The 12769-nt window shown below is 44.5% G+C and overlaps 1 protein-coding gene across 5 annotated transcripts in view; it reads left to right on the top strand.

Annotated features, from left to right (window-relative positions):
• The first annotated feature begins 3582 nt into the window (after nucleotides 1-3582).
• AGTR1 (angiotensin II receptor type 1) overlaps nucleotides 3583-12769 on the top strand; it is a 46033-nt gene continuing 36846 nt past the window's right edge. Inside the window, exons 1-2 of one of the 5 annotated variants that reach the window (XM_035133090.3) lie at nucleotides 4431-4772; nucleotides 6215-6382. The gene's annotated coding sequence lies outside the window, so the exon portion shown is untranslated. Of the gene's footprint in view, nucleotides 4773-6214; nucleotides 6383-12769 lie in introns of those variants that run through there. The other 4 variants (XR_015949876.1, XM_035133089.3, XM_088669104.1 and 1 more) reach the window with 4 other exon arrangements.

Here is a 12769-nt window from a genome sequence, read left to right on the forward strand (position 1 = left end):
AGTAGAGTTTCATCCGGGATTAATTTAGCCCACTATTGTTTGCAAATGATGGATGTCCTATTTAATTCACATTCAATAGGAAAACAACAGAGCGAACCAGACCAACCACAGTGAGGTACAAGGAAACAATTACGGCAATCATTCCCATCCTCAAGATGTGCTAAAATAAAGGCTGGAGAAATTAACCGCAAGTTGGGTTAATAGCAATACTGGGGGAAATACTCCCAAGTAATAAGTAGAAAATTGGTGTGGAAGAAGATGCAAGAGAACATATTAATTAATTGAAAACAACAAAGTTGAACTTGAACAAGACCAGGTAATATATAAATATAGAACATGTTCCAGTGACGATGACCAGCTGCTCTCTAGGGCTCCTTCATCCTGAATAGTTTTATAGAGGAGAGAATTAGAGCAGGAGTAACATGCTTGCGGAAATACCCTCTTCTATACACCTATTCAAGGTGCAGTAGTTCTATTCCATTTTGCATCTAGTCCCCCAAAACCAATCACTTAAAAAAAAAGGTCTAATTGATTTCAGTGGGAGAATTAAGTACAGTCATACCTCGGTTTAAGTACGCTTCGGTTTGAGTACTTTCAATTTAAGTACTCCGCGGATCCGACTGGAACAGATTAATCCACTTTCCATTACTTTCAATGGGAACGTTTGCTTCAGGTTAAGTACGCTTCAGGTTAAGTACGGACTTCCAGAACCAATTACACTCATACTTTGGGTTAAGTACGCTTCAGGTTGAGTACTCCGCAGACCCGTCTGGAACGGGATTAATCCACTTTCCATTACTTTCAATGGGAACGTTTGCTTCAGGTTAAGTACAGACTTCTGGAACTAATTGTGTACTTAAACCGAGGTACCACTGTACATGTGTAGTCTTCTCCTATTCAGATCAGTAGGACTTACAAGTGCTTAGCACGCAAAATATTAAAATATGCCAAATTCACATTAGGTCGTGTAAGCCAAAGCCAGAACTAAAAAACCATCCTCTTGCTTCCAAAGAGAAGAGGGCTACCACCCATCTCCCCAAGCCTATTGAAGGGTAAAATTTCATTTTAAATCCAGTTCTCCATATTTCCACAACAGTTTTCATTTTGTTAAGTTCTCAGCATTTTAGGGTGGAATTCTCTTAATATACACATTTATGTATGCAATTTTGCCCAATATAGTCATTTTTGGGAAGCAGTTTTCCTAAATACTTTTGTATGTCATTTTCACTGTACACATTTTAATGTACGCTTTACCCATGTATTAGCATTTTGGACACATTACTTGGCTGGAGATTGTTGGCATCCATTTGTCAATGGAGTGTGCTTCCAGGGGTGAAGTCAAATTGCTGCATTAGCAGCACTGAACGCTTTGGTTTTGGAACGGACTTCCGGAATGGAATAAGTTTGAGAACCAAGGTACCACTTGCCAATGGTCAAGAAAATGGTTTCTGCATGTGCTGTAGAGGGAAGTGAGGGGCAGATAGAGCTCATCCATCTTGGAGGGAAGCCCATCAAAGAGAAGGAAAACTCTGATCCTAACCCTCCTAAACCCTGGGGGACAAGCCTGAGCTTTGTGTATGGAGGTCCTGGGCTACGCAGATGACAAGATTCCCCTTCTTGGCATTGCCGATGTAGTCCAAAGGAAAACAGAGCAATACCATATGTTTGGCACCAGCTTGGCTTCAGGAGTTGCTTTAAGGAGGCGTACAAGGCACTAGCCAAATGTCTTAGGGACCCCAGTCCACATTTCTGTAGGGTTTACTCCTTTGCCTTTTCTTCTCCTAAAGATAAACCACAAGGCAACAGAGGTTTAGGATCAGAGTACTCAGGGCTGATTTCCTTCAGAATGGATAGGTTTGATCTTCTTGCAGTCCATGGGACTCTCAAGAATCTCCTCCAGCACCATAATTCAAAAGCATCAATTCTTCGGCGATCAGCCTTCTTTATGGTCCAGCTCTCACTTCCATACATCACTACTGGGAAAACCATAGCTTTAACTATACGGACCTTAGTAGGCAAGGTGATGCCTCTGCTTTTTAAGATAAATTTTACTATCTAACGAAACCATTGATCCATAAAATGAAAGCAATGTACTGCAGTCACACAATCAATCAATTAGTTGCTGAACTCGGTTCCACACAGTCACAAAAACAAAACAAAAAGAGCCTCAGAAACAAAACGCAAAATAAATAGCAAAAACAGACAGACCTCAGTGTAATACTTAAAACGGAAGTGTGGCACTCAAATTAGAAGCATGACAATCAAATCGGAAGCGTAACACTCAAAACGGAGCACGTTCAGCTTCCAAAAAAAAAGTTTGCAAACCAGAACACTTACTTTGCAGTGTTTGGGTTCCAAGTTGTTTGAGTACCAAGGCGTTTGAGAACCAAGGTACCACTGTATTGGTCCCTTCAGTCTCGTCTTATTGGCTGGAGAATTGCATGGCAAAATTCAGAGAAGTGTGACTCTATCAGAAGTGAGGGAGAAGTCACCATAACAGGGCATCAATGTGATATGGCACTAAAGGCACTAGAGGGGCCAAGAGTTCTGACTGATGGGGTGAAGGGTGGTCCAAGCTCTGTATCAGTCTGAAAACTTGTATAGGTTGATGACAGAAAGACTTTGCAGACGTGAGATTTTTGACTCTGCATTTCCTTTCCTTTCCTTTCCTTTCCTTTCCTTTCCTTTCCTTTCCTTTCCTTTCCTTTCCTTTCCTTTCCTTTCCTTTCCTTTCCTTTCCTTTCCTTTCCCTTCCCCTCCCTTCCCCTCCCCTCCCCTCCTACATGCAGCAAGCATGCCTTTCCTAAGAAAGTGCTGAGCACGCAAAGAAGCTGTAAAGAAAAAGAATCTTGGCATTCATTTCTCATTCCAGTGATATCTCTAATAAGAAGTTCAACCAAATCTGACTGCAGCTCTGGATAAACAGTTCTGCATTAATAAATACAAATTTGTTCTATGCCCAGCTCGTTAATCATGGAAGAACAGAGCTTACAGCATTGACACATTTAAACAGAAGGGTCTTTTCTTTGCAGATTTCACAACATAACTGGTGGATTTAGGATTCCCACCCCCTGTATTACATCAGCATCGTGCTACACAGAAGTGTTGGGTGTGTGCACATCAGTCGCTGTTGACTCCGCATCGCTGCTTTGAGAAAATTCATCCTAGGCAAAGATTTATTCCAGATTTCCAGAACAACAAGGTATCCAAGGCTTTACTGCTAGACACAGAAGCTCAGGATCTGTAGCTTAATAAGAACATTCAAAGACTTATATAGTACCTATATTTGTGTCTCCAAGTTGGCTTTCTTACTGATGGGGAGGAAGACCTATGATTCTCCTTGGAAGAAGTTCTAAAGTGCATTTGAATTTCTGACATAGCAAACAGATGTGCGAACACGTGCTGCCAGACTACTCCCCATTGAATATACATGAACAGCTGCTGAAAAACATATGTCACCCTAGTTTCAGCATCAACAGCAAACTGAAGAAGTGTACTTGCATTGGCTTAATAGCATATATCCATTACTATCACCGCCAGCATAATTTTATAATTGATGTAGGTGTCGATTAAAGATCCCTTATCTGTATTTTGTTTTAATGCTTAACCTGATGCAGACATTCAGCACCGCGTAGATTCCCGCCTGCCGCCCACGCCGCGTCCTCTACAGATGAAGGCTACGTCGATGCGTCGTGATTCCCCCGCCCAAACCCATTGTTGGGACTGGGCTTCAGAGGTGGGGGGGGGGGGTGGTTCGCGAAATACTAGGACAGATCACAACCCACATGAAGTGCCCAGACCCTACTACGTCAGGGAGGTTTGGTTGAGCTTCAGAAACTACGGGACTCTCGTGGGATGCTCAGCATAGCGTGTGTTGGACTCAGCTTAAGGTGTGAGCAACTTTCTCTTTCTGCTCACTTCCCCTGGAGTTTCTACAAATCTGTGCGTTTCATTCTTGTAGGGTGGTAGAAACACAAAAACTTCGCAAACTGCACTTTCCGGATCTTTCTTTCTTTCTTTCTTTCTTTCTTTCTTTCTTTCTTTCTTTCTTTCTTTCTTTCTTTCTTTCTTTCTTTCTTTCTTTCTTTCTCTGATCGCTCTCCCCCTCCCCTCTAATAAGTTATGGAGAACAAGATGTCCCCCGATCTAAACGCCGTGGGGGATCCAAAGCGCACCTGAAACGGATCGACTCCTTCCCTGGAGAGGTAGGGACAGGAAGCGGGAGCCTCGGGCGGCGTTAACGAGCGGAACGGGCGGAGGCGCGTCCATCGGCAGAGATTTCATTAGCGGCGCTGCGCTGGACGGGGAGGGGGCGGCGAGGAAGCGGGCCTGAGCCGAGGCTGATTCATTCACGTGTTGGGAGGGGAAGTGGGGCGGGGGGAGAAGCGAGGCCCAGAACTAGGGGCTCTCCCGGGAGGGAGCGGGGCGGGTGGAGTGTGAGCTGGAGGGGAACGCAGTCGCGCAACGAGCAGCCGCCCTGGCTATAAATCCTGGGGGGCGAAGCCAAACGGATCCAAGCCTTAGGACAGTCCTGCGCGCAGCCACCCAAGGGACTGAAGCTGCTGCTGCCGCCGCCGCGTTCTAGCAGCAGCAGCAGCACACCCAGGAAGGTGAGGCGCGCGTGGCTTCCCCAGGGCGGAGATTCGTGGATGCCGAGCTGCCCAGCCCGGCCGAGAGACAGAAGAGACGGAGAGAAGAGAGGGAGAAATCCGCAGTTGCACAGCCGCTTCCAGCGCATACTGCCAAACCTGGCAAGTTTCTCCACTCGCCTTGTAAGTTTCCTCCTCCTTCCACTCGTCTCTGTGCTGTTCCCTTTCCCCTCCTGCTCTACCAACTCCTGAAATTCGGTTTTTCTTCCTCCTTGCCCACATGCAAACTGCTGCCTTGGTTGTATTTATTATTATTACTGTATTTGTTATCACCCTCCCTGGAGGGAAAGTTTCCACCACCACCCCTTTCCTTCTGAGAAAGGCTTTTCCCTCTTGCTTCGCATTTTACATGAGAGAGCTGGCTGGAAGTTTTCTGGCATAGACTCCAACGACGTGGTTTCTAAATCTCACAAGCCCTAAGGAAATACGTGGGACTCAAGGAAGGGTGGGTGGGTGGGTGTGCAGATCTATAGAACAGGACTTTTTCTTTTCCTGAATCCTTTTTGGAGGATAACTGGCAATCCTGTGATTTTTGTATGCATGTGAAAGCATATTTGAGTACAGGCACAAAACTTAGCCCTCTTTTATATATGATTAAGTGGTACATACTCAACCCTACTCCCTTCCACTCAGTCATCCAAGTCAATCCAAGGCATTATTCTTTGGAAAACTTATTGCTATTGCATGAAATTTTATTATGCTTTGCCTCAGATACTCAGTTTGTTCCATGCTTCACCAAAAGAGTGATGAAAGTGTATCTCTGGTTTTCCAAACTCTTATAACAGAGTGTGCATGTGGAAGGAATGCCTTGTTTACACTATGCTGAAAGTGCAACTCCCTTAATTACTGCTAAAAGCGATAGTTTTAACAACCAGAGTCCACAAGGAAGACCGATTGCTTGTTCCAAGGACACCTCCTTGAAACGATGCCACAGATTTATCTGCTTGCAGAAGATAGAGGGCTTGTGCACTCACAGTCCTGTCATGTGAATCCTCTCATATTTCTTGTCAACATGTCTAAGGCACCATTTAACAGAATCAGTGACAGACCTACCGCAAGCCGACAACTTTCCAGCTTATTTCTAGCAACTTTCCAATGTATTGCTAGCGACTAATCAAGCCATAACTTTGACTTGACAAAGCAGTTAAGGGGAACAAATGGGCAAGACCTGTCCTATTTTTCCACAACTTTCAAAATAATTTCCCTACTAGGATTATATATTGACTCTAAATTGCCCCTCTGTTTCTGTTAGATTCCTGCTTCCTTACAGAATTTTGCTGGCATCCGTGCAAGGATCGGGATTTAATCATACTTATGGTGCAATCCTAGGCATGTTGGCTTGGAAGTTGAATGCCCCATTGTATTCAATGGGGCTTTGATCCCTGGTACGTGTGCATAGGATCGTAGCCATAACCCTGTGCACCAGCAATTTGATACAAAGTCTGTATCCTCAGTAAACAAGCATACAAAATCTCAGAGCACATTAAGTCAAAGTTGGTTCTTATGTTAATCTGGTAGCAATGGCTACTGTTGCAGCAAGGTCAGGTTTCTACTATGTTGCACAGGGAACATCTGGGACCAGAGACAGTTTGCATGACAACTCCACATTTCAGACATTACCCAGCGCAGTGTGGGACCTGACCGTGCAAACAGTGAACTGCAAAAGCAAGGACCAGCTGTCAGTCGTTGTGGTGTTGCTGTGAAGCCTGAGTAATACAACAGGATGGTCTCTGGTATGTGTCAATTAGCTTCAATATAAACACTGTGTGCTGTGTGCAGATAAATATGCACCAAAGATCAAATGGCATTCCTTTTTACCTCTGCCCCTAATCCGAAATTAATAGTGTTGCACCACCAGTACAGTTGGCAGCAGAATATGTCCCATGACATTTCGGGTGGAGCTGTGACTCTCCAACAAGAAGCTGACATTTTATTTTTAAGGCAAGGTTTGCCTGAAAATAACAATACTCACGTAGACATCATTTTAGGATTCTGAAAATGTCACAGGCAAGATGTCCATCCCCTTTTAAGTGTGTAAAATGGAATGTGTGTGGACATCAAAAGAGCTGAAATGGAGAAGGGGTGGTGTATCAGGTGAGGGGAATGGCGGAGGCTTCATACACTTGCAGACCCACCAAAACTTCAAATCTGGTCCCGGGGGAGAGAATACCAAAGCTGGTCACATGCAATTCTCAGACCTGGTCCAAAGGGGATGGGAGAAGTGTCGTGCTTGAATGGGACGTGAGCACAGCCTACACCAGAAGCAACTTGTTCCCTTATCCCACCACAGTTGGCATAGAACAGGGGTCCCCAAACTAAGGCCCGGGGGCCAGATGCGGCCCAATCACCTTCTCAATCTGGCCCGCAGATGGTCCGGGAATCAGCATGTTTTTACATGAGTAGAATGTGTCCTTTTATTTAAAATGCATCTCTGGATTATTTGTGGGGTCTGCCTGGTGTTTTTACATGAGTAGAATGTGTCCTTATATTTAAAATGAATCTCTGGGCTATTTGTGGGGCATAGGAATTCATTTCGGCCCCCCACAAGGTCTGAGGTACAGTGGACCGGCCCCCTGCTGAAAAAGTTTGCTGACCCCTGGCATAGAAGCAAAGGAAGGCTGAGTCCTTTCTTCACCTCCCAAGCTACCATGAGGTGGGGACAGGAAGGAGGTTGGGCTCGGGGACAATAGGCCCTTTAGCATTAGTCCAGTGACTCTGAGCCCTGTTCCCTCCATCTCACCTGCAGTTGCTTAGTGGATGATGCCTTTTGACAAGTTATCTTTGTGCCCAGATGCCCTTTCTCCACCAATGCAGCTGTTCTAAGGGACACTATCTCTTTATGGCAGGGGGGGTCCCTTTTCAGCCCAAGGGTTGCGATCCCTTGTGGAAAACCTTCTGGGACCCATAATAGGAGGACATACAGGAACGGCTCCTTCCAAGCAGGCAAGAGGAATCCTGAAAATTCATGGACACATTCCAGCCAGATAAACTTACTTGGAAGAGAGCACAGAGCAGGACTGGTGAGGAAGGGTGCGGCCTGGGGGTCAGAGAGGGGGGGCTGGACCCCCACCCCCTGCTTTATGTGGAAGGACCATAACTTAGTGGTCGAGAAGCTACTTTGTGTGCCAAAGGTCCCAGATTCATTCCCTGGCTGATGGTCAGAATGATATCTGTCTATGTGCTGCTGCCAGTCCTAGTAGGCAATACTAGGTTAAATGGACGATACTATACCATTCAGCTCTGTTTATTACTTAGAGAGGCAGGAGAAAGACTAAAATTCAGTATCGGAGCACACAGAAGGTCCCAGGTTAATCTCTGGCATCTCCACTTAGAAGGACCAGGTAGCAAGAGGTGGGGAAAGGCCTCTTACCTGACCCCTTGGAGAGCTGCTGCTATTTGTACAACGTTCTGTAACTTCCACAGATAATACTGGACTCAGGCCACATTCACCCCGTGGATAGGGACTGATTGTGGAACCACTCTGAAAATTGTAGCTCTAGGGCTCTCCTAACAACTCTCAGCACCCTTAACAAACCACAGCTCCCAGAATTCTTAGAGGGAAGCCATGACTGTTTAAAGTGGTGTCAGAGTGCTCTAAATGTACTGTGTGAATGTGGCATGAGATGGACAAAGAGTCTGACCTAGTATGTTCCTTTATTGTTTGTATTTTATTTGTATAGTATTTCATTTTGTACAAAACCAGCTGTTTAGCTGACATAAGGTCTTCAGGCAGGAATTCTTTCTGGAAGAAGAGGGGTTCTGTGCAACTTGGAAACTTGCTAGTGTCCTGGTGCTCAGCCTAATCCTTCAGCAGGTTTCCTGAAAAGTAAAGCCCATGCAGGTTTTTTTTTTTTTGCTTGCTCCCTAATTAACATGTGCAGGATTTCAGCCTTAGTCTTTGGATCCTGAAATCCACAAATTGTGTGGAGGGGAGACGTTCCCAAGATACATTTGATTGTACACATATTTCATATTTTCTGTTATCCATTTTATATCCTGCCCTTGAACCAGAATTTATGCAAGATTATTGTTCCTAAGCACAAAACTAAGATCATTTAATGAATTGTTCTGGGGTGGTTTCTAACAAAAGACAGGAATTAGCATTGTAATAGCACATCTTCACAAAGTTTGGATGATGTCCGATTTCCACCCATAGCACTAAGGCCATTATGTACCTCCTGAGCTCCTATACTGAAAGGGGGAGAGTCTTTTCAGGAGGTTGGGGATTTGAATAAGCAGCTGACCCATTTTTCTTTCCACTTTAAGAAATCCGACTGGCTGAAATGAAGGTGATCCCTGATAATACACGCTGGTGCATAAAAGTCAAGCAATAATCAGTGTGGCTTGTCTTGGAAGAGTGTCCGACATTCTGTGTTCGATCTTGCCAAAAATCCTGTTGGCATTGATGGAATTTATGACAGCCCAATGGATCCAGTGGTGTCCAAACTTTTTTCAAAGAGGGCCAGATTTGATGAAGTGAAGAGCTGTGGGGGCAGTTGTTGACCTTTTTTTAGGATTGAAGTTGTTGAGGTTTTTTTTAGGGTTTTACCCCAGGAAATGAAGTGCCACAGGGGCTGGATTAAATCGACCGCCGGGCCAGATTAGGCCCCCCAAATGGATTTTGGACATGCCTGGATTAGGCCATAGCATTGGGGGCATGTGGCAAGTGCATTTGCTGTATTGCAGGGTGGAGAAGTGGATCTGGCCCCCAAGTCAGATCCAAACCTCTGCAAAGCACTTCGACAGGTGAATGGGGCCATCCTATCATATCTGGTGATTGTAACTTCCTTCCATCCACAGCTGGAAAGGAATAACTGGGAACCAGTGTTCGAAATTAGCCAGTTGCCAGGCACATTTTGCACCTGGCCATTGACTACTTGAGACCAAGTGAAGATGCCTGGGTACGAGAATGTTACCTGACATCTCCACCATCTGTAGATCATTAGTTTCACACACGAATACCCGATCCTGTAGAATTCTAACAGTTATATTTTATCTGCACAATTGGGATGAATTTCAGGAACCAAAATGCTTTTTCTGGGCTGCCCATCCAGGAGCAGTGAACAAAGTTACAGTTAATTGTTGTAGCTTTCCTTCACTTAATCCACCCCACTGCCCTGCTCACAGTTGTGAAGAATATCCAGTGTATGTGTGGATTGTCCCTGGATCAAGTAGCTTTTCCTCTTTAAGTTCTCAAAGCTCTTAACCCAGCTCAAAGTTGTCATCTGAACTAGCCGGATGTTTAACTGAGAATCAATTGCAGTCACTCCATTGCTTGAAAAATAATACATTAGAGCCGTCTTGCCCAAAAATGGCAACTAGACATTCCATTTTGGTGACTGTAACCTTGGTTTAAGGTGCCAGTTGGCACCTAGCTCAGGCATCGCCAAACTTCGGCCCTCCAGATGTTTTGGACTACAATTCCCATCTTCCCCGACCACTGGTCCTGTTAGCTAGGGATCATGGGAGTTGTAGGCCAAAACATCTGGAGGGCCGCAGTTTGGGCATGCCTGACCTTGCTTATACATTTGAGTTTCTAACACTGATGCAGATGGTTTTTTGTGTGAGTTGAAGGTCTTTTGGATATCCATGTCCCAATCCGTATAGGGCTTTAAATGGAGGAGGAAGAGGAAAGAGAAAGCCAGAAAGCGCCAGTATAGGAAATAGAGAGAAAATATCTGAGTAGGCAGAAGTGTGCTATATTAGACTCCATAGCTGCCAAGTTATCCCTTTTTTAAAGGGATTTTCCCTTATGCTGAATAGGCTTCCTCGCGAGAAAAGGGAAAACTTGGCAGCTATGTTAGACTCCAGGCATCTCCAATTAGCATCTTCTTCAGGGCCACTCTTAAACACAGCAAATCTTATTCTTTGGTTTCCGGTGGCTCTTAGAGATACAGCTAGGGCAGTCTTTTTATATCATCAAGCAATTGTCTCTGTGGCTTTGGAGTTACTGGATTTATAGCACTGGAAAGTGTCACGAGAACGTAGATTTTCAGTGAGCAATTATTTTGAAAGCATGTTAAGGGATTGTTTACTCAGTCAAGATTCAGGTTGTGATTTAACAATTCCAGGGTGATGTGTACAGAAGCGAATCATGCCAGAGTTTGTCAGCTGCAATGACTCCTTGCTCTTTACCGCACAGGAGCCTAGTCCCTGCATCTGATCACCCTTTACACCTCCCAGGTTTGCAAATTAAAAGGGCAAGCAGGATTACCTTTCAACTTAATTCTATGGAAACACAAAGCAGGAGAAAATCAATCACCATTCACGGGTTGCATTAAATTGGTTGTGACGATCATTCTGATGTAAAAAGGGTGGGCAAATGTTAATTTCATTGGTGACTTATTCACAGTACAGATTTATTTATTTAGATTTTGGTTTTTTGCTATATTTTCACCTCACTCATTAATTGAATTCGGCACAGGTAAATAGTATGTCCAAAGAAGTCTGGATTAACTATTTGGGTAAAGGTCTGATTTCCATGGAGAAAGTCTTAAGGAAAGTTGTATTTCCCCAGATTTTTCATGAAAATTGGATAGCACACCCAAGTTCTGCAATACATTATATTAATTACTTTTTATTCCATGCACTTTACAGCCCCGTCCTCACTTCAGTTTATCATTACAACTACAGTGTGTGGCAAGTCTCTGCATTATTATTTTTCCAATGCGCAATTAAAGCCAAGTAATTTGAGTATTTCTGTGGTCAAAAAATGGGATAGAAAGCTGTAAAACAAAGACATATTTTTGGGGGGCCAATTTATGCTTTCATTGGTGAGCTGGGATGTATGTTCATCCAATCATCAGTGTGCTGTAACATACTGGCAAAACTTTTCAGAGTTCTCTGTTTTAAATTCCACATGCCCGGAACAGAAAGAGCCATATAAATGGATTCCACGAGGCCAGAGTGCCTTTCTAAATCATCACACAAACAGCAACACTGGCACATGTAACACTTTGTCCATGCCGATAGTCAGGCTACTGAAGGGATGAATTTAGGAGGGAGCTGTTGCCATTTTCTACAGCAGGGATCATTTGTTGTTTTGAAAATTGCAGACACTGTGTTAGATGCATCCCCCACCTATGCCCATGCTGTAGAGGTGAGGTCCTCTACCACACTGATCCTACCCCTTGTTAATATATGGGCAGCAACAACATCCCAAGGGAGGACAGATACTAGTCTGGGGTACTCTAGTGCAGGTGCAAAGGCAGAGGCAGTAATTAATTGCCTGCCTGGACCACAGATGTTCCAGGTGGACAACCTCCACATCCTGTCAAAGGAAACAAGAAGAGGCTGCTGACCTTTCTGAACCTGCATGTGGTTTGGGGTTGACCAACTGTTGCTGGCCATGAGTTTCCCATGAGTGTTGGGATCATAGCTGCCAAGTTTTCGCTTTTCTCGCGAGGAAGCCTATTCAGCATAAGGGAAAATCCCTGTAAAAAAGGGATAACTTGGCAGCTATGGTTGGGATTAGCTAATGTTGGTCTAGTGAAATCATGGGAGTGTGGTTAGACCAATCCTGGTCTTTCACAATTTAGCTGCTCCAGAGAAGTGGACACGGAGCAATGGATTCAAACTACAAGAAAGAAGATTCCACCTAAACATTAGGAAGAACTTCCTGACAGTAAGAGCTGTTCGGCAGTGGAATTTGCTACCAAGGAGTGTGGTGGAGTCTCCTTCTTTGGAGGTCTTTAAGCAGAGGCTTGACAGCCACATGTCAAGAATGCTTTGATGGTGTTTCCTGCTTGGCAGGGGGTTGGACTGGATGGCCCTTGTGATCTCTTCCAACTCTATGATTCTATGATTCTAGGCGAAACAGTTGCTGAATAGGAAAAGGTTCCTCAAGCTCAGTGTTGTAAGTGTGATCTCTTACCATGTGTTGACATTTTGTCCAAACTTCACCTTCCGGAAGTAAGCAAAAGTTCTGGATTTATTCAGCCACATGTCAAGAATGCTTTGATGGTGTTTCCTGCTTGGCAGGGGGTTGGACTGGATGGCCCTTGTGGTCTCTTCCAACTCTATGGTTCTATGATTCTATGGTTCTAGTCACTTCACATGTGAAATATAAATTTTAGAGAGAAACTTGGGAAAAGTTGGGAAGGGTCTTACCTGCGTTTTAG

The sequence above is a fragment of the Zootoca vivipara genome, chromosome 5 (assembly GCF_965207765.1).
Source record: "Zootoca vivipara chromosome 5, rZooViv2.hap1.1, whole genome shotgun sequence".
NCBI classification, from domain to species: domain Eukaryota; kingdom Metazoa; phylum Chordata; class Lepidosauria; order Squamata; family Lacertidae; genus Zootoca; species Zootoca vivipara.